The sequence below is a fragment of the Aythya ferina genome, assembly GCF_964211825.1.
Source record: "Aythya ferina genome assembly, chromosome: 17".
Lineage (NCBI taxonomy): Eukaryota > Metazoa > Chordata > Aves > Anseriformes > Anatidae > Aythya > Aythya ferina.
In genome coordinates this window covers 12,358,047-12,385,644 of record NC_140316.1, presented here as the reverse complement: position 1 = coordinate 12,385,644, position 27,598 = coordinate 12,358,047, and the positions used below count along the sequence as shown (strand labels likewise).

Here is a 27,598-nt window from a genome sequence, read left to right as displayed (position 1 = left end):
AGACACCTGCTTATTGCAGTGAGCTGTCCAAGGAGGAAGACGCACTCTCTTTCCTCCTAACTCCAAGCACAAGTAAGTTTGGTTTCCTGGCTACAAACAGGGCAATCCAAGCCAGGAAAGGGTAATTAATGTCAGAAAAGATCAGGGACGCAGTGCAGCAGAGCTCACTTGGCAGGAACACAAAGTAGGGAGGGGGAGATGTCTTTCAGTGAATCTGCAAAGTGCCAAACCAGCCATACAGTCGGCTGGGCCAGGCTGTTAACCTAGGAACCAGTCTCTTCAAGGGGTCAGTCAGCTTTCTCTATAGGGCATCAGCAGTCTAAGCACAGTTTCTTAGGAGGTAAGGATGGACCAAACACTTCTTTTTAAATATTTTTTTTTATGGAGAAGGTGGTTCTACATTGAGGTAGTTATAGAGGTAAATATGAACCTGTAAAAAAGACCGTGTAGAATGGAGGCTGGCATAACCAGGGTGTCTGCAGGGATGCTCAGCAGAGGCCCAACTCTGGCTGGGTGCTGAGCAGCCTGTCCCACTATAAAGCATGGCAAAGTTTAGTTTGGCAGGAGAGGCGGTGGCTAGCTGCCAGGGCCTTGGAGGGGAGTTGGAAGCCAAGGAAACAGTGTTCCAGTGGACTGATGCTTGGGGTTAGCTTCACTCAGAGTCAGCAGTTAAATGGAGATGGAAGGTTTGTGATCACATTTGCTTCATAGTCTGCAGAAATCCACCTTGTTCAGATCTCCCACAGCAGATACAACTCAGCTATAGGATGTACTGTGCTCTAATCCCAAGAAAAGCTTGGTAGCTAAAGGAAATGAAGCCATTCTAGGGCATGCCTAGGAGCCCTCCAAGATACATCCTCATGCTGTGGGAATTAGCTCTGCAAGAGTTGCCTCCTCTTATCCCCAGGTCCCTGCCCCATCTCTAATAGGGGAAAGGATGCCATGCCCAAGGGCTATGTACAAATTGGAGCACGGATAAGCAGAAAGAGGAGACTGCCTACGGCAGAGAGCAGGGCAACAGAATATGTCATGTCACACCTGAGGATGCTATTTTGAGAGCTCAAGGCAGGTTGAAGGAAGTAGAGTTATTCTGCTCACTGGGGAAAAAATGTTGGAAGGGGGCTGGCATCTCTCCCAGACTGGAGCGAGTGGTGCTGCAAACAGCCCAGGAAAAACAAAACCCGCTTCCCTTTTGTAAGGAAGAGCAGCCAAACTGGGACTCACAGCCTTGGCTCGGAGTCCATCCACAAAGTGTCTGCCACAGTCTGCCCATGGGTTGCGTGGGCAGGAGGACGCTGTTGGTAAGAGTTTGGGGCAACATGACCAAGCCCTCAGAACCCCTCCCTATCCTGTTCACAACTAATTTTAACAAATAGTAGGAATCAAAGGCCTACAGCACTCCAGGCTTTGACCTCCCCTCACTCATCTGTCAAACAAATAAGCTATCAGGGGTACACCATGCCACAGCCTCCCATTCTCTTCCAGTCTCACGCTGCTCTGCTTAGTTCATCCAGTTTTCAGTTCAAGTTTTGTCTTTGCTACTTTGGCTGTATCAAGCACAGTATTTTTACATGGGATTCACCACATGTCCTATCTAGACAAGGCCTGTCTTCTATCTCTATGATTAACACTGTGGAAAGGAGACAGATCTATAGAAATCCTCAACAGAAAATACATAATATGAAGACATTAGGGGCTACTCCCACTACAGATTACTTCAGGGAAAAATGAAAAAAAAAACACAACCATTTAAGGTTGCTACTGCAAGCTTCAATGCTGGAGGAAAAAAGTCTTGAAGCTAAACTGCAACAGCCCACAACTTGGGGAGAGAGTGACCGAGGGCCAGCCATGCTGGGGTACTTGATGTCTTCCAAGATTACCCCTCAGAAAGCCAAGCTAACGCAGCCCACTGGCTGGCTCTGCAGAGATTTTAGATCTTGCAGCAGGACAACCTGATGGCCAGGGGACACTTTTAAGCAGATGAGAGAGGTAAAAATCCTGCTTTCAATTAATTGCATCACAGGGGAACTGGAGGGCAATTTGGATTAAACTATTAAGGCTCTTTCAATCAGTTCCCAGGGCAAGATCCGAGCATGGAGAATCCAGCCAGGAACAGCAAAGAGGGGAGCAAAAGAAACATGGGAAGGGTTGTGAGGAGGGACTGACATAAATGCCCTGCATGAAACGTTGGGTTCACACCCGTCTGGACCCTGCCACTGCCAGCAGTAGGGATGTGGGGAGGTTCAGGCAGCTTTCATGAAACCTGTTGCTTGCAGATAAGGGGGTCATTAGAGAGTGATTTATTGCGTGCTGACCTGCCTGGAGATCCCTCAGCAAAAGAAAGAGTGGAGCCCTGCTACCCTCATATACCCGGTTTGTGTGTGGCCCAGTTTCTAACTACTTATGAAGTAGCCTCTGTTTTAGAGGATCCAACTTCTCAGTCTCTCCATGGGCAAAGCCAGGATTTTTTTGGGTTCGCGCCTGTTGCTGTCTTTGGGATCTGCCTTACTGCTCCTTCTTGGATTAGAAAGTATGCACTACTGGCAGCTAGAAGCAAAGTCTCCTCTCCCCACATAATGCCAAAGACTCATTTCTTCTCTTCAAGTTTAAATAAAGCTCTACTGTTTTGAAGTGCTATAAAGGGCTGGCTTTTGTTCTGTAACTACTGATCAGAGCCTTGCAGCTCCAGGCCATCAGGCCACCACTCAGCTCCTCTGCACTCCACAGCCAGGCCAGATGCCCCTGGCTGGACAGGGGAAGCATCTGTCTCACTCCCACTTGTAGGACCAGTTAACCAGACTGGATCCCCTGCTGGGAATCAGCCTAGAAAATGAGGTGAGCCAAGCGCATCTTCTGTACCCAGCTTAAATTCCTAAGGTACAGCATAAATACCTGACTCAGGCTGTGATATGGCAGCTTTTTTGGCAGGACTTGGGGGCTATGGACTTGGGGGATGGCTCTAGAAGTGTTTTCAGGCCTTAGAGGAGCCATCTTGTGCACAGAAAGCAAAAGGAAGATGAGCAGAGAAAAAATTAGGTTTGATGAAACAAAGCTAGTTTGTTCATGGTATATAATTAGAAAAGTGGCCTGGTCCAGACTATATCCATCACTACACCTAGGAGCAACTAGAACAAATCTATCCGAGTTCAGTTTACTAAAATAACATCCCCCTCAAAGTAGCTGGAAATTCTCTGTATCTGCATTTTTGTTGTGTCCTTTCTCTGCCTTTAAAATTCAATGAATGCCAGATGTCCCTGATTTTGCTCTCCAGCAAACAGGTATCTTGCCCAAACCATCCTTTTCAAATTAGACACCATTTGCTGCAAAGTTAGTTTTATGAAAGTGAAAAGGGGGCAAATGGGAAGGGACAAGTGAAACACAAGAACTGCTGGCATCTATCATGTGCAAAATGACTGTGAAGGAAGTGGGGGACATGCTGCAGCTGTCATGGCAAACAGCAACAGATTGAGGGCATGGCATAAAGATGCACAGAGCTCTAATGAACAGGAAGAGCAAAGCCAGAGCTACAATTTTATCCTGTGTTGATATTCTACAAGAAAAATGATCACAGAGCATTTATTGTCCCCTTAACAAGATCAAGCTTAATAACAAAGCTACACATGTTATTTACTACAATGTTTGCCTATTGCATAAGCAGAAATATCTGCTGCCTGGATCCTGGCTGCCTGCTGAGGTCCTTTCTCTAGGAAGGTGGGTGGAGAAGACCCCAAATCCGTGTTTGCATGAGAGAGAGATTGATGCTGGGGAAGGGCACGCATATATGGATTACACTGGGCACCAGCTCAATTATAGTACAGACAGACAGGTAACACAAAACCCAGCCCATCGTGCTGCTCCCCTTGCCCACAGACCCTGCACAGCTCCCATACCCTACAAGACACTGGTAATGAACAGGCCACAATTTGCATAAGGCAGCTTAACCCAAAGGGGGCTGTCATGCCCAGAGGCTCAGCTTCATATCGGAGTGACTCTCTAGCAAGTCTGCTTAGAGTCCCCGAAGGCTTAATGTTCATAGGGCCTTCTGAATAGAGCCTGAATCCCATCCTTGTACAGAAGCCTTGGGTAGAAGAACATGTGCTTATAATGCAGAGAAGTAGAGGATACAGGAAGGAATGCAGAAAGATGTGAGATGCACAAAGAACAGCAGAGAGGACCTGGAGCATCTGGGTGGAGTAACAAGACTCCAGAGCTGCAGGGAGCAGTGGTGTGGAGTCTTTTGCTCAGACAGAAGAGACACACACAAATGGGCAAATCACAACTCCTGTACTTGGTGGCTTCGTGCCCCAGCACTCTCAGAGTTGCAGCACGTGCTCTTGTTATATGCATTTTCTGGAGTGCTCCCCCTCAGCACACTCCCTAGAAGTAGCACCTTCTCAGAAGTCTTGCTGTAGAGAGCAATGGGCTGGTTACTGCTCACTTGCTCGCACTGTGCTCCATGACCTGAACCACTTGAACGTAAGCCCTGCTTGAACAAGCACACTGTAAGCCATCTCTCCCCTAACTTTCTTCCATGTTTATGAGCTTCTGCTGACTTTCTCACCTCCCTGCTCCAAAGAGGAACAGGAGGGAAAAAGAAGATCCTCACATTTGATTTTCATAAGACACAGTATCTGCTTTTATCTTATCTTATCCACTAGAATATGCCTGGGTGTCAGGGAGAGGAAACTGGCCCTGGCTCAGCAAAAGCAGGAGTTCCAAAAACTCTCCCAAACACAGCACAAAAAAAAGAAACATCTTTATCTGTCAAGCACTGTTTTACAGTTACACCCTGTGGGTGCATATGATTGATTGTTTGGGTATGTTTGCCACATGTGAAAGCATCCCAGGAGCAGTCAAACAGGAATATGAAACTATTGTATTCTTATACTGATATAATTTTACCTCCTCATTAATCTTTTAAATCTTTTAAAACTCCAGAAGACATTAAAAGCCTGCATTTAAACAAGGTGCAGAGGACCTGGGCAGAGTGATGGAGGACACACACGAGCCAAGTAACAGGAGAGGAAGGTAGGAGGTATCAGTGCATATCAGCAGAAAGCAGGGTTTGGAGGGTACTGGGGACGTGGAAACCTAAGGTGGCTCAGTGGGGAAAGCAATGGCTGATACTGCATGTATCTATGAAGTAATACCAGGACATGTTTTCCTCCAGGGATAAGAAAGGAAGCAACAGGCGTAAGAAAAAAAGGAAGGTAAATAGGAGAGTGTAGTGTGAAAGGATGAGGGGCTGAACTGTGCTCTCAGCAAACACTGACGTGGACAAGAGGTTCAGGATTTTCTAAGAATCCTTGAACCCTTTCAGGACTGCTGAGATGCACAGAAAAGGGAGACAAAAGCTGAGTGAGCATCTTACTTCATGCCATTGGCCCTGGTAGCAATCTGCACAGCCTTCTCTGCTCCTCCACCATGGCAAGCTCTCTGCTTCCTCTTAGCTGATGGGTGGTGCTGGCCAAGCTGGGAGACTTGCTGCCTGAGCAGTTTGGGTCTGGATGCTGTCAGGCTGGTGTACCAGCGTACTGCAGGGTCCAGCTCCAGTAGAAAAGTCCACACTGTGAAAACAAAGTCAGATCTCCCTGAGCAGCTGATAAAGGAGAAAACAAATCAAAGCAAACAAACAAAAATGGGAGAAAGCAATTTTCTTCAACTTAGAAACAGTGTCTAAGCAATTCTGTCATGCTGTTCAGGTCATGCTGCTGCCATGCTGCATCAGGCAACATTCCTTGTAGCACTGCTGATGCAATACAGAAGGAAGCAGGAGGAAATGAACTTCTGATGTGCCAATTACTCACCAAAGGCTTGGAGCATCAAACATACTCTCAGTAGCCATTTCACAGCGCAAAATGCTTGCATGGCCCTTGCATTGGTTTAGCTTCTGAAATTCTACTGAACCACATTATCATTGTATTGCCAGTGTTGGAGCTGCCAGGAAAAGGTGGACCCAGCTCTTACCTGCTTTTGTTATTAGTTGGCTCAGGTTTCGGTGGTAACTCTCTGCCTGCAGAAAGCTGTATGAAATATAGCAGGGGTAGCATCTGGCTGGGAGGTCTTTAGAACAAACGCATTCATCTCGTCCTTCAGTACTGCTGTTTTACTGGCAGGTCTAGCTGCTCTTAAGTTCCACAAGACAGATTCCCAGCCCTGTCAGAGTGAATCAGTTCCTTTAATTCCTGAATTTGGTTCCTTTAATTCCAGAGTTTGAGCATGACTCTGGGATTCTGAGCCTGCTCAGGCAACGTGCAGTCCTCTTCAAATAAGCCCCACAGTATTTGGTACAGCTGCTGCTATACAGGACATCTAGTGATGACTTGCATTTACAGATTAAACAATTATTCTGGTGATTAAGTTAGTTTGTAAATATTGTTGTATGGCACAGATCTACTCTTCCTTTTTCTCAAACAGTGGCTGGTGGGTATGCTGCAGTTCTTGTCTCCTACAACAGAGTTAATCAACTCACAGTGCACCTGCATAGAAAAGAGACATTTCAGTTTTAGAACCTTGACTCAAAACATCCCTGCCCATCTAAAGAATTCACAGGAAAATGCTGTCAGCATGTGTTGCTGCTTGGCAGAAATGAGGTAGAACCACTCCCGTTCCCAGGCTCTAAAATCAAAAGTCTCTCTAGTCTGCAGGGACTAGAGAGCCAAAACTGATCTTACATGTAGGAGCCGTCTTCCCCCCACCACTACACAAGGCATATGAACAAGAGATGCTGGTTTCCTCCCCAAAGAAAACACAAACGTACAGACATGACAGAAAGAATAGGTAAAATCAACACTAGAGAGCCAGTTCTGCTTCTCACTGATGCATGTGTTACCCTCTTAGAGCTAGTTGGGACACATGCGTGAAAATAAGGAAAGAATTTGGCATTTGGGCTTTGAAAAACATCTAAGAAAGCTCCACCCTACCAGCATTATTTTTTTAAATCCATTCTTTTTTCCATGGGGCAGAAAGTTACATTATCTTAATTTAACTGAAGGAAGGATGGGATGGAAGCACAGAGAGCCCTAAGGTAACCCCATTTCTGTGGTAGACCTGCATCCCTCACCATGAGAAAAGCTTTCACCACCAAACTGTTTTGCTTCAGCTCAAGCCTGACATCCAGAATGCTTTCTCTGCTGTCTCTTAACCCCCTTTACTTCTCCTAACTTCTCCAGCAAGCAGACTGCGAGCGTACCAGCCACAGCATCTCCATTTCAAATGGTTTGGCTTTCCTTTCCACAACACCATTTCCTGACTCCTTTTTCCAATCTGTAGCTTGCTGAGCAGAGGATTAGGAGAAACTGAATCAGGCAGAAAAAGGTTTTCTCGAGGCTGGCCTGCAAATACCACCTTCTCCCTCTAATCTCAGGTACCCAGCAGCTCCTGCTTTGTACTGGATACACAGAAACCTCCCTAAATTATGTGCATGTGAGCAAAGGGATTGTTTTGAAATCAAACCTTCTGAAGTGTATCTTGATCCCAGCTCAACTTTGGACACACTGTTGAAATTTGGATTTAATTAATTCCACTTGAGTTTTGAAATGGTGCGATACATTTTTCAGAGTTTTTTTCCCCCCATTTCCTGGATCAGAGCCTCAACCGCATTCATGGAAACACTGAAGGGAAAAAAAATCCCTAGCAATAATTCACCAAGTGGGAACTGAAAACATTCGCTGAAGAAGAAGGAACCTCTTGGTCTTTGGATGCTGGGAATAATTCAACCTCTCCTCCCAATTCCCTGAGGCTCAAACAGCCCTTTTTCCGGCAGAGCTGTGGTTATTTGAGCAAGCTGCCCTGGGGACAAGTGCATGTTACTTGTAGGATTTGGGCTGGGAAGATCAAGCGCATGGATTTGTAGGCAAGAAGGGTTTTGTGTTTTAATAACTGCCAACAGGCCCACGGAAGAGCCTAAGCTTGCAGGAAGAAAAGCCTGCTTGGCAGAACTCAGCTCAAATATCTTGGAAGCACGCAGGGAAGCGCAGACATGTCTGTGAGCATCATCTCCAACAGTACAACATTTTGCATGCAACAAGTGTACTGATCCAGAACTCATATCATCTCCACTTTATGCTTCTTTCCTATATTGCTATTTTTGAAGACGTTTCCCAGCATACCATATGCCTAATCAATAAAATTAATATCACTCAATAAGCAGTAAGCCGTCTGCCCTGCGCATGCTATTTGCAGCTGTACAAACAGGGCCATCAGACATGGTATTGGAGTAGTGCTACCTCCAGGCTGTAGATTTCCAGGGCAGTGAGGTGTCTGAATCTTTGGGAAGAGACAAAGAGCAAACAAGGATGCTGCCATGGCATTCCCTCCATCTCCTGCAGGTAAGTGACCAAGACATACTTTGATTGCAATGAAAACCCCGTGCAGGGCCATGGAGGGTTCTAGCATTACCCTTCAGTTTCTCTCTTCTCCTTAAAAGAAGATGTTGGGTTTCCACAAGTGATTTTCTTCCTCTGCCTCCCAGAACAGTCCCAGCAGCATTACAGGGGCCTAGAAGGAGGCTGAAGAGAGCAGGAGATCTCAACAGGGAAACCAAACAAAAAAAATGTGTCATTTTGAATTCTTTGCTCTTGGTGAGTTGACTCCTCTCAGAGCATCCGCTGACCTACAATTCCAGCCATTGTGGGTGGCAATGAGACCCTCTCCGCTTCACCCCAGCTGTAATAGCTCGTCTCTCTGCTGGGGCAACAGAGGTTCTCCTTACACCTTGACGGAAGCCAGATACACCCTCTAGGACTACAGAAGTAGTTCCAGTTCCTGATGTTCAGCTATGTTATTAACACACAGTATCCATTGCCTGAATTCTCCCTGACAAACACCAGAAACACTCAGAACCTGAACTTCCTAGACCATCCTCGTGTTGTTGACAGAAAATCAAAACCACACCCTATTTACAAACAGAGCAGGAGAGGCCAAGAAGCTCATATGTAGAAATGTGGAAGAAACTTGGTCCTGATGTGCAGTGAGCATGTTTGCAAGTGGTCTGCAGGGTGAGAATGGGTGACGCAAACTAATCCCAACCAGGAGTTAGACTCACAATGAAGTCCTGAATACCAGTCTGACTACTAGGAGAGCAGATTATGAACTAAGTGCTCTCTTCTTCTTGTAAAGCACACTCAGAGCAGCAGAACGTGTTAGTGCCTGGTCATCACTCAACCTCCACTCTGTGAGCTGCTAGCAGGTAAAAGTACTGCCAACCTGCATGGAAAACACATCCATCTATTTCCCATCTGTCGTGTTTTCTCAAATCCATTGCACATAAACCTAGAATGCACAGAGGGCAACGTATACACCGATCATATAAATTCCTCTTCAAAAATATACAGCATGACCAAAGACAAACCACAATCCCACAACTGAGCACACATACAGGACAGATGCACTACACAACTCAAGTTTCCTTTACTGCTAAGAAATAATTTCATCAGTTTTGTTCTCCTGTATTTTGTGATAGCTAACTGGGTCTCTCCTCAAGATTCCTGGCACCTCTAACGACCTCTGAACCTAAAGCAAAAGACTCAGATGGATTCTAATTTATTGGACTGCAGACCAATAGTCACCAGTTTACATGGTACAGCGTCTGTAGACTTTAGCCCTCTGAGTGCCACTTGGTGATGCAGACAAGAGACAGCAGTGGAATCTGGCGCCTCTCTGGAACAGCCATTGTGTCCCTCCAAACACCTATAGCCCAGGAATTGGACTGAGGGGGGCTTTCTTCCTCAGCAACTGAACCTAATATTTTCAGATGAAGTGTTTCCAGGGTAGAAATTCTTTAAACATTTTGCCACCAGTAAAGTGCTTGTTCATTGGCAGAAAATATTTGGGTGTAACTAGCACCTTGAAATATAAATGGAAGACAAAGCACCTTTGTTTTGATCAACTGGAAACAGAAATGATCCATTTTGATTTGAAGTGACTTCAACTCAACAGTTAAAAACAAACTTAAAAGAAATTAAAATGGAAATGAGTTGAGGCTTTTACTTGAACCAAGATGCCTCTTAAATGTTTTGGCATGAACACTGAATTTCCCAAATCTCTTTACACTGTTTATTTCTAAATACCGGATGTCTGGTTTGCTTGGAGAGAGTGTGTGCGTGTGTGTGTGTATAAAGTATTTGCCTGGCTCGTCTGTCCCAATGTCACAATCATAAAACACAGACTTGAACTCCTGGCACTGGGGGAAAACACAGCAGACAAAGAAAGGGCAGGAGAGAGCAGAAATTATGTTTGGAACTGCTTTTCCAGTAGTATGTGCTAGGGTTCTCCTCCATAGCAATTTCTGGGAGCCTAAATCACTTGTTATGCTGGCATCACCTGACACAGAGGGAGACGGGGATCAGCACAGGGGATACAAGTGAAGACAGTTCTGCTCCTTAGACAAGCCAGTGGTTTTTCATATATCCAGATGAGTTTCTTTTGAAAGTTTTCCTGTATTTCTAGGGAGGGGACAGGCTCTGTAAGGCAGAATAAAAACTTACTTTCTGAGTGTAAGCCCCGTGGGACAAGCACTGGCTTCTCACAAAAGCTTTGCCCAGCACACTCCCCAGCAGGGCAAAGCATGGAACAACTAACACTGTAACCATGTGAGGTGTCACGAGGCATGTTATTCCATCCCAGTCCTTCCAGCACCCTGAACGAAGAATCTATGGTAATTACTCATAATCAATTCCAGATTGCATTTCCAAGGACCTAATCTTCAGCTTCGTAGCAAAAGCACAGCACCTAAGCCCAGCTTGAGAAAGATGCTGGTCTTCTGCCATCCAAAAGGCACGAGGTGGCTGGGTAGGGAACACCAAGCCTTTGTCTCCTTTCACATTTAAGAGAAAAGCAGTGTTCTTGCTCTTGGGCTGCTGCCAGAGCTATTTCTATCAAGTGAACCCACCGTGGACAGCAGACTGTGTAGTCAAGAATTTAACAAGCCAAAATGTCTCCCCTGATATTTGGGCTACTAAAGACACACAGCTCAGCACAGCAGGTTTCTTCCAGCAGCTAAGCTGTCAGCCACGGGCGTCCCTTGCTGTCTGTGCACACAGGCTGGGAGCACAAAGGGCCAGGCACGCTCTTCAGCTTAATGAACCACAGAAAGACCAAGCCAGCATGACAGCAGATGCAAACAAGAATGTAATTAGAGGTGGATTATAAATCTCTGGCTAGGTACCTGGAAACACTTGCATTGTGAGAGAAAGCAACAGCTTTGCTGATGGCATTTGGACTTAATTTAGGTCACGATTACAGACAGGGTGCTCTGAGCTGGCAGGGGTCAGATGGCAAATCAAAAACAGGCTCCTATTTGTCTTGACTCCTGCTGCTGGCCTCACCTTTCCAGCCCCACAGCCCAGACAGAAGCAAGCACTGTTTTTCCCTGGCCAGCTGGTGAGCAGTGAGTGTGGTGCAATTCATGCTCACTCTACTTGCACTGTGTCTGTCCGCAGAGCAGAAAAAACAACAACATAGTTAAGTTCTTTTGCTCTAAAGAACATTTTTAATATCCAAAAAGCAGAGGAGAGCTCTAAACCCAGCAGGGGGAAAGCACAGGTCAGCTGCTCCACAGGGAATCCCAGCTGAAGCCACGGGCCCTGCATACTCAGGGAACATTCAGAGAACCCAGGGACAGACTTTTGAAGAGACCTCCGTGCCACTCTGCACCTCCAACTCACAGCCTGGAACATTTCTTGTCAGCCAGGGCACCACCCCAGAGCATGGCAGCTCCAAGACCTTTACTGGCTTGTTTCTTTCTCTGTACAAAATGGGGTAAGTTGCACATGCTGGTAGGGAGACCTCAGCCAGGAGAGAATTGGTGGAATATGTCTGCCCACAGGAGCACTATTTCTGTTCAGAGCTGTTCATCTGCCTCGTGATACAGCTCCCAGGTGGATCTTTGCCAAGTTTGGGGCTGTCACTGGAGTGTTTCTTGCTCTTGGTGTTGAAATTTGAAAACATCTTCTTTGAACTGTCTCACTTACACCATGTCACACTTTCTAGATAAGCCTGGCATAAAGCTTAAACCTGCACACGCTGTCTCAGGCAGGTGCCAGTGAGTGGGAGTTAGCAGCAGAGCACCGTGAACTCAAAAACTCTGCTGTTCCCAGAACTACCCCATGCCAGTGGTATCTGCAGCCAACTAGGAGCAGGCACACGCCTCTGAAGTGATCTCCAATCCTTGATACTGAGTGGAAGGAGCCACAACTCACCCAAAGCTGGAGAGCACATGCTTGGCAGAGCAGGTGGGAGACTTCAGACCTCCATATCCCACCACCAGATCTCACTGTCTCTCCTAGAGCACCTCGGGGAGGTTCTTTATCCTTGTCTATGTAGGACAGAGAAGCCACAGTCTGATCAATCCAGGAGGCAACCCTGTGAACAAACAGAGCATGGAAGGACATTAACGGACACATTAATAAATGAGCTGATTTTTCAAAGGGTTGGATGGCATTTGAAGTGTTAATGACTGAAGGTTACTGTATGATTTCAAAGCTAGCTGCTATGGACACTGGCTGGCTTTGTTTGAGGTCGTTTGCATTTCAGGCCCACCAGCTCTCATTCATCTCCAGAGAGGCATATTTAGTTGTCACTTGAGCTGAACCCTGACTGACACTTCATGCTGATTTTCTCAGGCATTGGGTGGCTGGTCAGTGAGTCCTGGCAGAGCAATACAAAAGTAGCTGCAAAGGTTGGGGTCTAATCTAAAATCCCTCAGAGTCCCTGCAAAACATTCCTCTGCTATCAGTAGCCTTTGGATGGGGGCCATCACAAACAAGACACATACTATAGTACATCACAGTTATTTCAATCCAGGAGAGCAAAACATGTTTCTAAGGGACAACTAGCAGATGGAGAATGGAGTGTGAGTCCAGTCCCCTGAGTTTTACTCCTAGCAACAGCTCATGACCCATCAAGTGCTTTCCTGGGGAACCCCGCTCACTCTGTTTGCAGGGGGACCCTTAAGACCATCAGTTTTACTGCTAAACCTTTACATGGTCTTGCCCCAGTCCTCTTCCCTGCTACCACACCACAGTGCAGCACTGCTGCTTGGACCAAACAAAAACATTGCTCCTAGTCAGAGCCACTCCATCCCTAGCAGACATGGCTCTGCTGCAGAGCCCCACAGGGGCCATTCGATGCCTCTGAGTTCACAGTTCTCTAAATAACCCACTGGTGCCAGAGGGCACATCTGCTCTACACGTGCTCACCAGCACACAGGTGAGGTTTGGTATCATCTGAATAATCCATAAGCACTGTTTGCTTTCTGGGGGGTTTCTTCCTACAGCTCCATTTTCTATGTTTACCTGAAAGACATCAGGGCAGTGTGTGGAGGTGCAGAGCCTCTGAACATGAGGGGGAAAAAAAGATGACCAGAGAAAGGGGCTGGGAAATTCGGAGAAGTAAAGGGATAAAATAAGAGGAACAGTACACACTGCATCGTGGGGTGAGCATCTGTGTGTGTGGTCACCCATTTGTTGTTTATTCCTTCCCAAATTCAAAACAGCCCTGTTGTGCTAGTCACAGAAACAAGCGTGTCTGTCCTCCTTCAAGGGATCTGCTCCCTCCACACAGTGGCCGTATACTTCACTGGAGCCATGTTGGCTGAGGAAGGACAATGGTCACAGCTTTTGCTATCGTTGTTGATGCTGAAGTTGGATCCCAGCCTCTTGGGCACATCTGGGGCTCTGCCAATACGCTTGCTGATTTTTAAGCATATAGGACAATATACTGGCAATTATTCTGCTGCAACAGAGCCACTGTCCTTGGGAATCCATGGCTTCGCTTGGCTTCTGGAGCTGATCCTGATGCAACATTCAGCTAATGGTGTTTTACTGCCCTTGCTGACCAAATTGAAAACCTCAGCAGCCTCTAAAAATGCAGCCTGTGTGGGACCAGTGGCTCACCTCACCTGTTGTTCAGGGATGCAAACAGACTTTTTCCAGATAGAACTAGAAACCATATAAACTGATCTCACCCCCCGTAAAGGGCTTTCCATTTCTTGTGTTCCACCAGTTTGCAGATATCCTACTACCTGTAGCATTTTTACTCAGCACCACACTATTCTGAATAGGACTGCAAATTAATACAGACAGCACATCAGGAGGTGGGCAGCCCAGATTTTCCTCCAGCAAAGCAAGGCAAAGAAAAGTTAAGCACATCCTGAGCTTCAAAGAGCAGACAACTTCTGAAGAACAGACAACTAAAAACACTGACTTCCATCACAGCCCACAGTTACAGCCCTTGACAGAGAGAAGACTTAAAACTAAAGCTGTCCTAGGGCAGAGTGGGTCAAGCCCAGCCAACCCTAAGATCTTCCCCGCCAGAGTGCAGCATCAGACAATTAAAAGAAGAGTAGAAGGCCTTACTAGAGGGATACACGTATCCTTCTAGCAATTAGCAGCTGGGGATGAAAGCTCTTTGTGCACACAGGTTGTAGGAGAGGATTTGTGTTTTGTAGTGCTGTTCCCCATGGCTCCATCCCCCGCTGCTCTGTGCTCAGCCAACTTGAAAAAGATACTTCTGAAACCCAGTTACATCAGCACTCGTGCCACCACCAATTATTTCTCTGTCAAATGGTGCCTAATTATGGACAATCAATTATTTAGTGCAGAAGCTTTCCTGCTTGGCAAGGTGGGAGGCATCCTTTGCCTCAGGGCTCTCCGTGCTGTTTGTGCCCAAGCAATGGGGGGTTACTGGGGGGGGTCACAGACATTACACTGGAGTCATGAGCCCAGCAAACACAAGGAGATAATCCACCAAATGTGCTCAAAGAGACCAGCAGCATGTGTGAGCGTGCCCTTCAGTATACTCTGCCTTCCAAAGCAGCACGGTTTAAAACAGATGGTCCCATGATGATGTTCGGTGTGCTATCTTGGATTAAAAATATCCTTCTTTTCTGCCACTTATTGCTGTCTCAGAAGATGTTACAGAACCCCTCTATACATGAGACTATCCAGGTGAAGTCCTACTTACATCTGTAGCTGTCTGGGGGCTAACCTGGAACAAATGCCCCCTAAATCAGACTGGGTTAGGGCATGACCACACAGGTCACATACTGGTGAGGCCAGTAGGTGGGAGATGCTGAGAATTCCCTCATTTTATTTAGCATTGATGAGGACAGCCTACCTAGCAATAGCCTTGGATCTTCTTATGCTAGAAGGAGGGAACTCTAGATGGTTAGTGAAAAATAGCCATGGCAGTAAGCATCAGATGCTTTCCCTGCTCTAAAATATACAGAAAAGGTATTATTCTAGCCAATCTAAAAATGCACTAAGAGTACATGAACAATCCAGTTACAGGAAAGAATAGGGCAGATGCCAACCCTGTTAGGGGAACAGGAGGAAAGCAGAGATAAAAGCAATTTATGCACTTTAAAAAATAAATCGATAAATAAAATTGTTTCACTCTTTTCCTCTCAACCTGCTAAAATATGCAGTTAGCTCACTTACAAATCAAACACCAATGGCTTACAAATTGCTTCAAGTTCTTGTTTGTTCCCCTTAACCTCTGAAGGGTGAAGTTAATGCTCCCATGGAAAAATTACTAAGAAGTTTCTAGTTTGGTGTGTCTTCCAAAGTTACATGAATTTCAGTAAAACATTTTCTGAGAAATTTTCAATCCCCTCCAACCTCTGTCAGCTTTCCACACCTCCCAAACAAATCTGTGAAAAAGGATATTCGTGGTAAAGTTTCCATCTGGATAAAGAACGTTTCATTAAGGAACAGAACGAGACACTGAATAAAGAGTTCAGACCAATTCTAGTTGAAACACTGGCTAGATGCATTTCCCCAAATTGCTTTTCTTCATCTACTTTCATGCTATTTTCCTGCATTTTTTTAAATGGAAAAAATATTCCAATAAAGAGGACTTGGAGGGTCCCAGTTTGCACTATACAGAGCTTTTATAGCTGCTGGGCGCTTAGCAGATTGGGGCTCTGTTTGTTTTAAATATGCATTACATTTATTCCAAATAAACTCCATAAATCAATCTGAGTAATAGAAACCAGAAAAGTTTATGCAAAACAAATATAGAAAGTCATAAATACTGCGTTTAAGATGTCATTTTTGTGGCTGGTATATTTCTATGGTATGTTTTTACTGTTCGTGGGATAAATTTTTCAGAAACATTAAAATCTTTCCTCCCCTCCATTCTCTATAGGTTTATCCCAAAGAAATAATGAGGCTAGCTCTATAAACCAGCATTTATTAAATCCAAATGGGCACTTCATCTTACAGTAGCTTTCAATATAACCTATTTGATCTTTCAAAGTAGTTGGAAAATGATTTCAAGGGGAACTTTCACAGAACAAATTAACTTGAAAGAAGAGAACACTTCATACCCCAAAGAGGGAGGAAAGCAATTTCCTCAGTTTGTCTGTCTCCGGATTCCCCTTAGCCTGACGGCAGATATGCATGCTCCAAGAGGCACTCTCTCTGGCTGCTATTGCATGATCTCAGCAGCGATGCCAGGAGCCTATGGAAAGGAGGGTCACAGACCCGTAAGACTACAGTCGTGACAAGTTTATCTCTGGTGAAACTCCAGCTTACAGAAGAGATAGGAAAAAACAGGCTCATATGGAAACTAAAAACTGTTTGTCCAAGCTGCAGTTCAATTCAGCCTCTTAAAAGTTATTATTTATTTTTTTTTTTTTTTGGAGGGACTTTATTACCTGCTTGCTACAGCTCTTCAGAGTAAGCAAAACCAGCACCGGGGCCATAACCTAGTCAGCAGATTCAGGGACTTGGATTTTAAGAATCCAAAGCTTAAGGCATTACAGGTCCTCAGGGAGAGGTCAAGACCCTGGGACGGATGAGGTGCCAGTTTTTGGGGTATTCCACCAAGTACTAAATCCATCAGCTGGGGGAACATTATGGCTCCCATTGCCCAAAATTTCTCTTTGGATTCCTTCAACTCCTGCATGCATCAACAACCCTGTCTGAGCAAGTTCCTCAATTAACCAGGATATTAAGAATCTCCATTCAGTCTGAAAGCTCTGTATGAATCATCTTCATTAGCCTATTTTACAAATGCTAATTTTCTGTCTCCACACACGTGAAAGCTGCAGGAACCAAGAAGAGAATCGAGCTGAGAAGGATGAGGCATTTGGGGACATGGGGTTAGAGAAGAAAACAAAGAAGGTTTCTCTGTTTGAATGCCAGAGGAGAGCTCTTGGACTGCAGGAGCAGCCTGGCTGAAGCATTTCATCCTAGGCCAGGATAAAGGGGAGAAATAAAGAGCCAGAATTGAACTGTTCCCTACAGCACATTGAACTGATGCTCTCCATCTCCAATGTCTGCTGTTCTACAGTCCCTTGGAAGGTTAACAAGTTTATTTGAGGAGTGCTGGCTTTACCTTCCAAAGCTGCATAAGCTCCCAGGAGGGAAAACTTACAATTTTGAAAGGCTTTAGAAAAAGAAGATTTCCTTAATTTGTTCTTTCAGAGACCAGATATTTTTGTTTCATCCTCTTGGTGAGGTTAGGAATGGTATGTACATAAAGCTTCCCTATAAACTGATTTCTTTTATTACTGTTAAAGGCATACAGTGCTGGGAGTAATAATGCAAGATCTAAACCAGTACCTACCAGGTTTTCTTCTGTAACTGTACAGTGGGGCAGGGAAGGGCTGGTCCTTATTTTAGACATGGGGAAACTGAGGCATTTTGTGAGGACAAACGTGACTTGGCCAAGTCAAATAAATAGCCAGTGGCACATTCCAAAAGCCTCATCTTGGTATCCTAGCAATAACTACCTATCCTACTTCTCTAAGGATAAGGCTGCCTTTGAGATGTCTACACCTTTGGTGCTGGAGGAGGCTGAATATGCAAGGCAAGCCTTTCTTGGCTCCTGATGAAAGCTTTGTGCCCCACTCAGCAATGCTCTTCTGGCAGACATACTGGAGAGATTGCCTGCAGGCAGGCACAAAGGTAGGATCCGCCAAGAGCACAAACATCATCACCTCTCACTGGTCACCTACCTTCTGCAGCACCTAAAAGCCTACCCAGAGCCAACAACAACCACACTCCAGACAGGGGTTACCTACTGGCTCAGGGCTGTGAGGAACCTCGGTTCACCTATAATCACCTTTCCCAGCACAAACAATCTTTGTCCGAGCTAAGAGCCATGGCCTGGTGCTTCCCTATACTCTGTAACTTTCCAAGAGAGACAAAATCATTTGCTGCTCTGTGTTTAAGCCAGACAGGTGGTTTCACCACATGCTGCTCAGTGGATGCCATGTTCCAGCCCTGGCTGTATGTCACTAGTTTAAAGCAGGACTGGGGGAAAGAGGCTAGGAAAGGAGGCATCCCTCTCACATGTTTCCTGAAGGGGTTTTGTGAAGCTTAACTTAAATTCAAAAGCCTCCTGTTCTCATCTTACAATTAAAAATAATTCTACCCTCATTTCTTTCCTAAACGAAGCAGAAGGAAGTTGCAGAAGTACCACAGATACCAGAGAACTCGTTCAAGGGCAAGGGATGCACTGAAGAGGCTGGTGGCCATGTTATTAAATTACAGAAGTAAAACTCGATGGCTGGATCAGGTATGGTTCTTCAGGACATCAGACTTCCCTGCTCCAGTCCGGGAGCTGCAGTCACGCTGGATCAGGTGCTCTGGGCATTTGCAAAGAGAGCTGTGTGGTGACAGCCTCTCAGAGCTATTGCTACAGCCAACTTTGAGAAAGGCTGTTGACAAGGAGGAGAACTATAATAAATGGGTAACTCCCATGACAAGGCAGAAAACTATTTATAGCAACCTTGAACTCCACGGCTGGCTAAACCTACTGTGTTACTCTGCATCTGCAGAGTAAGAAAACAAGACACCCGTTCTCTTCAGGTGGCTGGATAAATCAAGCAGAGCGTGAAAGCATGCACAGGGAGACTGACGCTCCTGTGCGTTGATCCAGCAAGAGGACAGTACACTATCAAGCCCACGAGGGCTTGGAGAAAGTCTCCCCCAAGAGAATCTCTAAACATCTGCCCTTTTCTACTCCAAATAAGAAAACAAGTGAAAGAAGAGACATTTGGAGAGTCTTAGACAGATCTGAATTCCCAAAAAATGTCTGTATGTGGGCCAGGGTTTCGCAGAGAAGACTGATGATGTTTCAGGATGGAAGTGCAGAGAGGTATATGTAAATATACCAGAGACACAGGGCCAGGGTAGCTGGCCAGCAGGCTGGGTGTAGAAGTGGAGCAGCTCTGCTGTGCCGTGCAGCAAGCTGCCGAGGAAGCAGAATTGCCATGTAATAAAGTAAAGGCAAGATGTGCGGGAGCAGGGTCTCCCTCGCGCAGCCTTTGGCAAGCTGCTGGAGGGAAGCAGCATGCTTCTGCAGATGCAGAGGAGCTGTCAGGGGACAGGATGCTCCTCCCAGTTCTGGCTGAGGCTCTGCAGATGCTCTAGCCAAGTCACGTTTTAACAGCCCCATGCCTCAGTTTCCCCAGCTGTAAGCTATTACAGGGATGTTTTGCGGCTGAATACAACCCCGTATCCACAAGGCAAGCACAGCTCTTTGGACAGATGATCCCGAGGAATATAAAGCATTTGCTTGAGATTTTTTCCTCTGCTTCTCTCTGATCTTTGATGCTGTCACCTAAATAATTTACAACGTGAAGAAGGAAAGAAAAGACCAGAAGCAATCACACCAAAGCACCCAGCCTCCTCCAGGCATGGCCCAGGAGTTTTGAGTTTTGGGGAGAGAAGGAATGTGCTCCCACCCCACCCCCTCATCAGACCTTCTGCATGATGACATGCAAGTGATTGCTGATCCTTTTCTGGATCTGGGGACTGACAGACTTTGAAGGCGGCTTGGCATCCCCAGTTATAAACCAGGGCTCCAAATGATCAAAGGTGCCAGCATTTTTTGAGGCCTCGTGAATGAAGTGGGTTGGAAATGGGAGCTCAGAATTTGGGATTGGCTGCTAATGTCCCCAACGGTGTCATGAGCACACTGCAGGCAATCTGGTGGTCTTTCCTTGCCTGCTTGATGTGCCACGAGCAGCACATGGAGGGCAGGCTACGGCACAGTGAGACATTGTTCCTTATCTGTTTCCTAGCATGAAGGATATATTCTGGAAGTAATTCTAGCACAGGATTTCCTACATGAAAACCAGACCTTCAACAAAGGGGCACTAGTGACAACAAAAATCATAGTCAAGCTTTTTAGATCACAGCTGGAGCTTGCAGATGTGACAGACAAGGGAAAATACCCCTTCTTTTCATGGGAGTGACTTTGGTTTAGGGACTACAGTCTGTCCTGGGTGTGTTATGTGGACTGAGACTAGACAAAGGTTCTTTGGTGTCCTAATCCTTATTAAATGAATGGATTTGGGCTGGAGAAAAGGAGACAGGAAGACATGGAGTGGCTCTGAGTTCACAACTGCCTATCAACAGCCTGAGAGCAGCCCTCTTTCATGTGAGGCATATGGGACACAGATACGAGCTGCTTCCAGCCTGATCTGGCTGCAAGGGGTGGGGAGGGCAGGATCAGTGTGAGAGGTTTTACAACCTGCAGCCTGAGTGCCAAGCCACCAGCCCCCATGAGCTGTGTCAGGTGCGCAGGTATAAATCAAACTGCTGGATGTGAGACTTTTGATTAACATGTCCATGGACTCTCACATTCCTTGCACCGTTCTTTGAAATTTGAACAAGCAAAGCTCTGTACAGCAGTTAATGAGAGTGCTGGGGCAAGCACGTTGCCTGGTGGAGAGAGGAGCAGCAGGAACACAGGCCAGTCAAATAGCCTTTTGATAGACCAGGCTCACTCAGCACAGAAATGCTGCCTGAGCCTGAATTCCAGCTATGAACCCTGACTGCCCTCATCCCGAGGTCCTCTTTGGGAGAACTGCTCAGTGCGACAGCAGACCAGACCCTGACCCTTCGCTGACTGACTGGCTGTCCTTCCAATTCCAGCCTTGTAGCTTTGTACCATTTCACACATTCAGAGCCCTACAATTACACCATCATCCACTGCCACAAAGATACTTGCATGTTACACCATGACAGTCTGTCATCTTCACGATCAAAACCATGTCATGTATGTTTTTTTCTGGATTTACACACGTTAACCAAAAGCCATGAATTCCAGACTCCCCAGGCACTAATAGATTTTAAATGAGCCAAGTGATATTCATTACATTGCAAAGGGATCACTGACACGTTACCAAGAACACCTTTGGAGTTCTCCATACACCTCCTGAACAGAGTTTATCATTATCTGTCCTAACTAGAAGGCAGTTATAGGCTATAAAATCCACATCACATATCCTGTTACTGAGATACTGTTCTTGGCCCAGAGGTTCAGTTCAAAGACACCTAAGCCTCATGTTTGAAATTCAAGACCACCTTTCTGTTTCCCCTCCACCCCGTGATGAAGGGATCAAATTCACCCTTTGCTCTGACTTACCTTTTTCTTTTTTTAACTGGAAAACCATTAAAGACTGACATGCTGTTCACAGACATCTCACAGCTCTGAACTCAGTCTGGTCTTGGTGAAAAGTGCCCCCATACTTTACACTGCCCAACACAAGTCCAAAACAGTCTGCCTGATTTTTATTTATTTATTTACTAACTCAGACAATATTAAAACCAGGAAGGCTGCATTAGTCCAAATAAAATGTCTCCTGAGAGCATTCAAAGACCACATTCAGTATGAAAACAGTGTATACGGAAAGCAGAATCTACTCAGTTATAAGGCTTAATATGTGGACACAACAAATGGGAGACTAGGCTACTTCTTTGAGCAGACCCCCAGTTTGACCCTGACAGTATGGGAGCTTTGGACAAAGTTCTCCATCAGGCTGATATTACCCTGTCTTGCAACGTATCCAAGGAAAAATCAAATGCCTGCGCATTTTCCCAGCTTCAGTAGTGAGAGCTTCCAATAGCAGACAGACAAGATTATGTTCTCACTGTGTTTGCCTCCTTTCTTCCCCATCTCACTGCTGCTCTTTCTTCTCTGGCTTCACACTACACGTTCTGGTTTCACCATTCCAAAGCTCATCTTTGCTTGGCCTTATGCCTTCTAGGAAACAGTCAAATTCCAGCAGCAGCAGCCCAGCCCATCGTGATTAACTTTTCTCTGAAACACCATTTCTTGAAAGCCATCTGAACAACCCTTCAAAAGCTCTCAACTAGAAAGGAATTAGTACTTCCATTAAGAACCTTAACCTCTCCGTTTTACACTTTAGCTGCTTTGCACACCTGCTCTGCTTTGAGTGATAACTTTATAACTTAAGAATTCAAGGAGGTATCAATAATAAAATAGGCGCATGCCGAACTGGCATATACTTGGTCTTGGGGACCTAAGAATTTACACAGATGTGCAACCTAGGCCATCTTCCTTTGATCCGAAAGCTCCTTTAAGTACACACTTTGGCCAAACTTTGAAGAATACCAGGTTTTTGAGTAAGAACTGAAATCAGAACTGCTTTTATCAAGCACCATCAAATGAAAAAGGTCATTCAGAAATCTTGCGTGATTTAATAAATACATGTATAGTTTAGCTGCTTGGGTTTCTTATTAAGGAACTTAATTGCTGTATTTTAGTTTACTTGCCATTTCTTAACTAAAAGCATTTTCATTCTTTATGAGGCAGTCAGCAGGTGTACACCTAACTTTATGTCAACATCTGAGAACTACTTATTGCTCATTTACCTCAGAGAAAATTTAAAAAATTGGACCACATCTCAAGAAAAATAAATAAAAGGAGAATGCTGTGGAGTTAGAGCAGAGGTTTAAAAAAAAAATCAAAAACAGGAGAGGCTCTCTTGAATACTTTTTCCAAGCGCTGTTGTTATAGGTGTTTCCTGAGGAAGTGACTGACTTTTCCCTCCCCTACCCGCTTCAAGACTTTTTTTTTTTAAAAGCAGAGTCTGAGAGGTGTAAGCAAACCACAGCAAGCAAGCATAGTGGACAGTTATCTAGCTTTGCTTCTTGAATAAACAGATGGGAAAGAAAGAATTTTTTTTTTTTTTTTTACTCTAATAAAGTAAAGCAGTGAATAAAGGTAGTCATGTGCTTAATTTTAGGCAGGTGCCTTGCTAAGCTATGGCCTCTACAAAGCCACACAAAAGCATCAGTGAAATTAAATGCCATCTAGTTGTTTTATGACTGTGCTTCAGTGCAGTGCTCTTGCAACTGGAAGCCATCTGGCCGGGGATGGTTTCACGTTCTCTGACTTCACAGCTCCCTGCCCAGCAGGTCAGGGCACAGGGAGGACTCCTAGGACCTCCAGCAGCATGATTCTACCTGAGCTTTCCCCTTGGATTAACATTCTTACAATCAACTACGCAGAGTTGCTGAAGCCAAGTCTTGGTCCTTTGATACCCTGAGTGCCAAGAGCTCTGAGAAAAGCTATTACAAGGCCCAAGCTTTGCTCTTCATGAAAAGATTCCAATTAAGCTCAATCCAGAGTATGCCCAGGTTGGATCCTACAGGATTCAGGCCTTGGTGCCAGCTCTGTGCATTGAGGGCAGCTGCCCACAGAACTGGCTAAAGGCAAGTACCAAGCGTGCAGAAGCACTAAGCTGTAAATCAGGGTAGAAGGCAAAGCTCAGATCTTAACTCCCAACGCAGACACATAAGCAGCTGGCAAAGTTGTCCTCTGGTTTTACACCGACACACCTCTTCTCAGCACTGCAGAGTGACTCCAGATTTGCACCAGCACCACTGAAAATCAAGCCAGCAACCCCTACACCTCAGCTGAGGTTGCTAGTTAATCAGGACAGGGGCAGCATATTTCGGGCAACAGAATTCCATAGGCTTTTGCCATTGTTCCTCAGCCAGCATTGATCAGAGAACTAAAAATGGTTGCCAAGTCCTCAAAAGATTTTAGTGTGAGCGATGCAGACCACATGTGCTGAATGGTAAACAGTTCTTGAGGATCAGAATAAAAAGGTCTTTATAGTCCAAGCAAACAAAAGTAAATGCCAGAATCTAAATGAAATTGAGCTTTCCAAAAGCCTGAGGCTACTAAGATTTCAGCACTGAAAGTGTAGCCTTGTTTGTTTCTTAGAAAGTCCGACAGAACATCGCATTATCAAGAGGTGACCCTGTCCTATTCCCAGCAAAGCAGTGTCCTTTGATTCTTTTCTCGTTTCATCCCATCTGAAAAATGTCAGCCCCAACAGACTGCTTGAGCCTCCTATTAAAGCAAAGTGTCATTGATTACTTTGTAAGTGGGTAGCCAGCAAAGAGGGGAATGCTGCCAATGAAGTAAATACCATTTATTACTGAACAGAGTAATATGGAATACAGCAATCCAGCCTAAGCCACACCGCCCAGAAAGACAGCCCTAACACTGAGAAAGCTTTGAAATACTTTGCTATTCAGTTTTAAAGATGCCTGTGAAAAAACACAGACTGAATCAGAGGAAGAGTTGTTACATTTGGGGACCACAAGTCCCCAAGAACCGAGTAAAAGCATGTGTGTTGGAAAGGATTCCAATTTAGCCACTGTAGAACAACTGATGCTGCTCTGTCCATGCTGGGCATTTAAAATTACTCCACAAAAATCCCTGGTCCTGCTTCAAACAACCTCAGCAGCAGATCCTTTCAGATCACTGAGCCTGTGTGCAGAAGACTGCCTAGAATTTTAATCCAGCTGAGAACCAAAGGCTCCTGCAGGATAAATCCTCAAGCAAAAGTCCCAGTTGGCCCCCAGACACGTTGCCTCTGTGAAGGCTGATGAATGCCTGCAGCTTTGAGGTTAGACAGCTTTTGGTTTGTTTAAACTAAGTTTTGGCTGCTGCAGCATAAACCTACTACTGCTCCTGCAGTCCTCATAGGCTGTGCGGGGCTGCCTCCACCACTCCAGCACAACTGGCGTTGCAGCTGCCAGCAGCTGCTGCTCAGATTCCTCCAAGTGCATTTACTCCTTGCAGCTCTGCCCATGGCTTCAGAGCACTGCTGGCACGGAGCAGAATGGAACATGCTGTCTCCCCACCACCTCTCTGCCCAAATCCCTCCTTCTTTGGCTCACTGCTCAATCTTTCCCTATCTCTGTTGTTTTCCCAAGGCACTACCTCGCTGATTTAAGTGGCACTGCTCTGATTCCTTCAGTATGAAAGCACAGGTCCAACCTGCGCAGTAGGTCTCTACAACTGTGGCAAAACAGGGCATGAAAATTCCCTGAGGAAGTATGTCCCATCTCTGTCAGAAAACTTGCTTTATGTGGGCAAGGACAGCTCGAATCAAGGGCAGGGGAGAGGGACAGGACATGAAGACATGCAGTGTCACTAAGGAGTTTGGAAAAGGTAAGGCGGTTCACACAAGGAGAGAGATTCTAAGCCCACTAGCATGGCTGGGAAGATGTTTTAAGATTAGAAATGCTTTTACACTTGAAGCTTATCCCACCCCATACAAACCACACAGATACCATTTTGAGGTTACAGAAAGAAGTCCTGTATTGCATCCTCTGCCCCTTCTCTTTCTCTCCAGATCTGTACCCAGTACACACACCAACTACAGTAGAGCTGACAAGTTAAGAAAGCTTGTAAAGCAGCACCAACCCTATAGTTCCTTAGTTAGCTCTTTTATGGCCCTACGGGTGAATAGGGGAAAAAAGTATGGTTCACCTTGGGCCTCTTTTTCCCCACAGAAATTCTTTCCAGTATTATTTTACAGGTTTGCACATTCCTGCAGTGAACAGAAACCCCTAGCATAACAGGCATTTAAAAAACATGCTAAGCTACCGTGAAGTAAATTACTGACTTAACAGCCAGGCACCTACAGGTATAATTGGATTTCATTTGAAGAACAAATTAAAGCAATGTGCATATTAGCCTCTGAGTCTGCAAGGGGCAGAGAGATTCTGGAAACTTTCCAAAGTGCATAAGATTAGAAAAATCCTAACGAAAAGCCCCCAGAGATAAAAGTCTCACTGAAGAAGGACCATCTCCCAGGGATGGCCAGACCCATGCCTAGCTACAGCTGCCTCCAGGCTCCCACAAGACATGCCCTGTGAAGGCTGCATTTGAACTATGAACTGCAAGGCAGGGGAAGAAAAGGAACATCAGTGGAGCCTAACGTGGACACACAAGGAAGCCAAGGGATGAGCAGTTCGATGGATACTGCGGTTACTGGGTCACGATGTTTCATATTCCACTGAACTGTGAAGTTAAGAACCCTTTTCTGAAAGAAAGCCCAGAGGCAGCCACGCTGACTTCCCTCTCCTCCAGTATCACATCTAGCACTTCACTATATCTTAGGGCTTTAGTAGTGCCTGTACTCCTGTCACATCTCAGTTCACACACTACTAAAAACTAGGATAAAACCCCTGAAAAACTGAAAAACGCACTCACCAAAATTTTCTCCCAGCAAGATACTCTGCTGCAGTGACAGTATGCCACAGGTCAGTCTCCTCAGATGTCAGTAATCACCACTGGAGGAATGCTGACTACAGGATGAGTTTCTTCGGGATGTCTCTCCGTAAAGAGATGGGACTAGCTTCCTTGCTGCTTTGACTTGCTCCATCCACACCTCTTCTCATGCTTGCCATCTCCTCTTTTCTCCTGCCAAAGAGAAGAGAAAAGGATGAAAACAATTAACCAACTGAAAAAGAAAATAAATAACAGCCACTGATGGCTTGAAAGTTAAAGCAAGGAAGTAATTTGTGGAACAGCTGAATGAAGAAGGCATCAAGGCACAGTGTAAAACAAACAAACAAAACAATAAACAGATGCAAGAAGTAGAGTGAGATAATGAGAGATAATGAACAGTCTGTTAGCAACTTCAAGGCTGTCTTGGATGTTATCCTCCAGTTATTTCTAGGTTTCTCTTTACAACAACCCTGTCCCTAGAAGAGTTGCTTTCCTTCAACCCTATTTTATTTCTGAACACTCTGCTTCATGAACAGGGCCCAGATCTCACTGGTGCTTTCTCTCTTCTGACTGAGAAGGCCACTCAAAACCTCAGCACTCAGCTCACCCAGACAAAGCACCTGATTTCAGCTGCGCAGCCCAGTCCAAGTTAGGCAGCGAGTAACTGCAAGGCTGTTTTTTTCTTGACAGCACTGTTCACAGCCCTGCCCTGTGGAGTCAAGGGACTCAAATGACTGTGCTGAAGGGCACCGTCATCATATCTTTGGAGAAGGGGAACAACTTGACATGAAATCCTGCTAGAGCGGTGCAGAAGGGCGGCTTGGCTGGTGTCGATTCAGAATATGAGACTGTAATAATATTTGCCGTCGGTTCAACCTCATATACTGCGTACAAAAGCCTCTGTTTGAATAAAGGAATAGCCAGCGAGACATGAACTGAGAAGAGCCAAGAAACTCAAAGCAAAGTCCCAGTTCTCTTTGTCCGGAAATTTAAGTGTTTTGGAAAGAAACAAAAACACACTGAAGGTAGACATGGAAAGGGCAGGACAGATTTCTTGCTGATCTTTCTCAGCTTTCCTTGACATTATTTAAGAAAGAATGAGAAAATGTGCGTTCCACAGAAAGGGTTCAAAAGATTATTATTTCCCCTCATTTAGGGGGACTTGTTTGGCTCTCTTAGACCAGCCTTAGTTTCCTGGATAAATAAAATTGTGGTGTGTTTTAATAGCACACAGGTTAGAATGGAAAGAACCAGGAATCAGGCAATCTAGGCCCCACCCTACCCCTAGGACAAACCA

At 45.4% G+C, this 27,598-nt stretch overlaps 1 long non-coding RNA gene across 1 annotated transcript in view; it reads right to left on the bottom strand.

Moving 5' to 3' along the window:
• LOC311446332 overlaps positions 1-27,598 on the bottom strand; it is an 85,725-nt gene that overhangs the window by 40,269 nt on the left and 17,858 nt on the right. Inside the window, exons 7-10 of the long non-coding RNA XR_014698842.1 lie at positions 26,284-26,493; positions 12,201-12,363; positions 5,968-6,479; positions 5,372-5,567 (exon numbers count right to left, since the gene is read on the bottom strand). This is a non-coding gene — a long non-coding RNA (uncharacterized lncRNA). The remainder of the gene's footprint in view (positions 1-5,371; positions 5,568-5,967; positions 6,480-12,200; positions 12,364-26,283; positions 26,494-27,598) is intronic.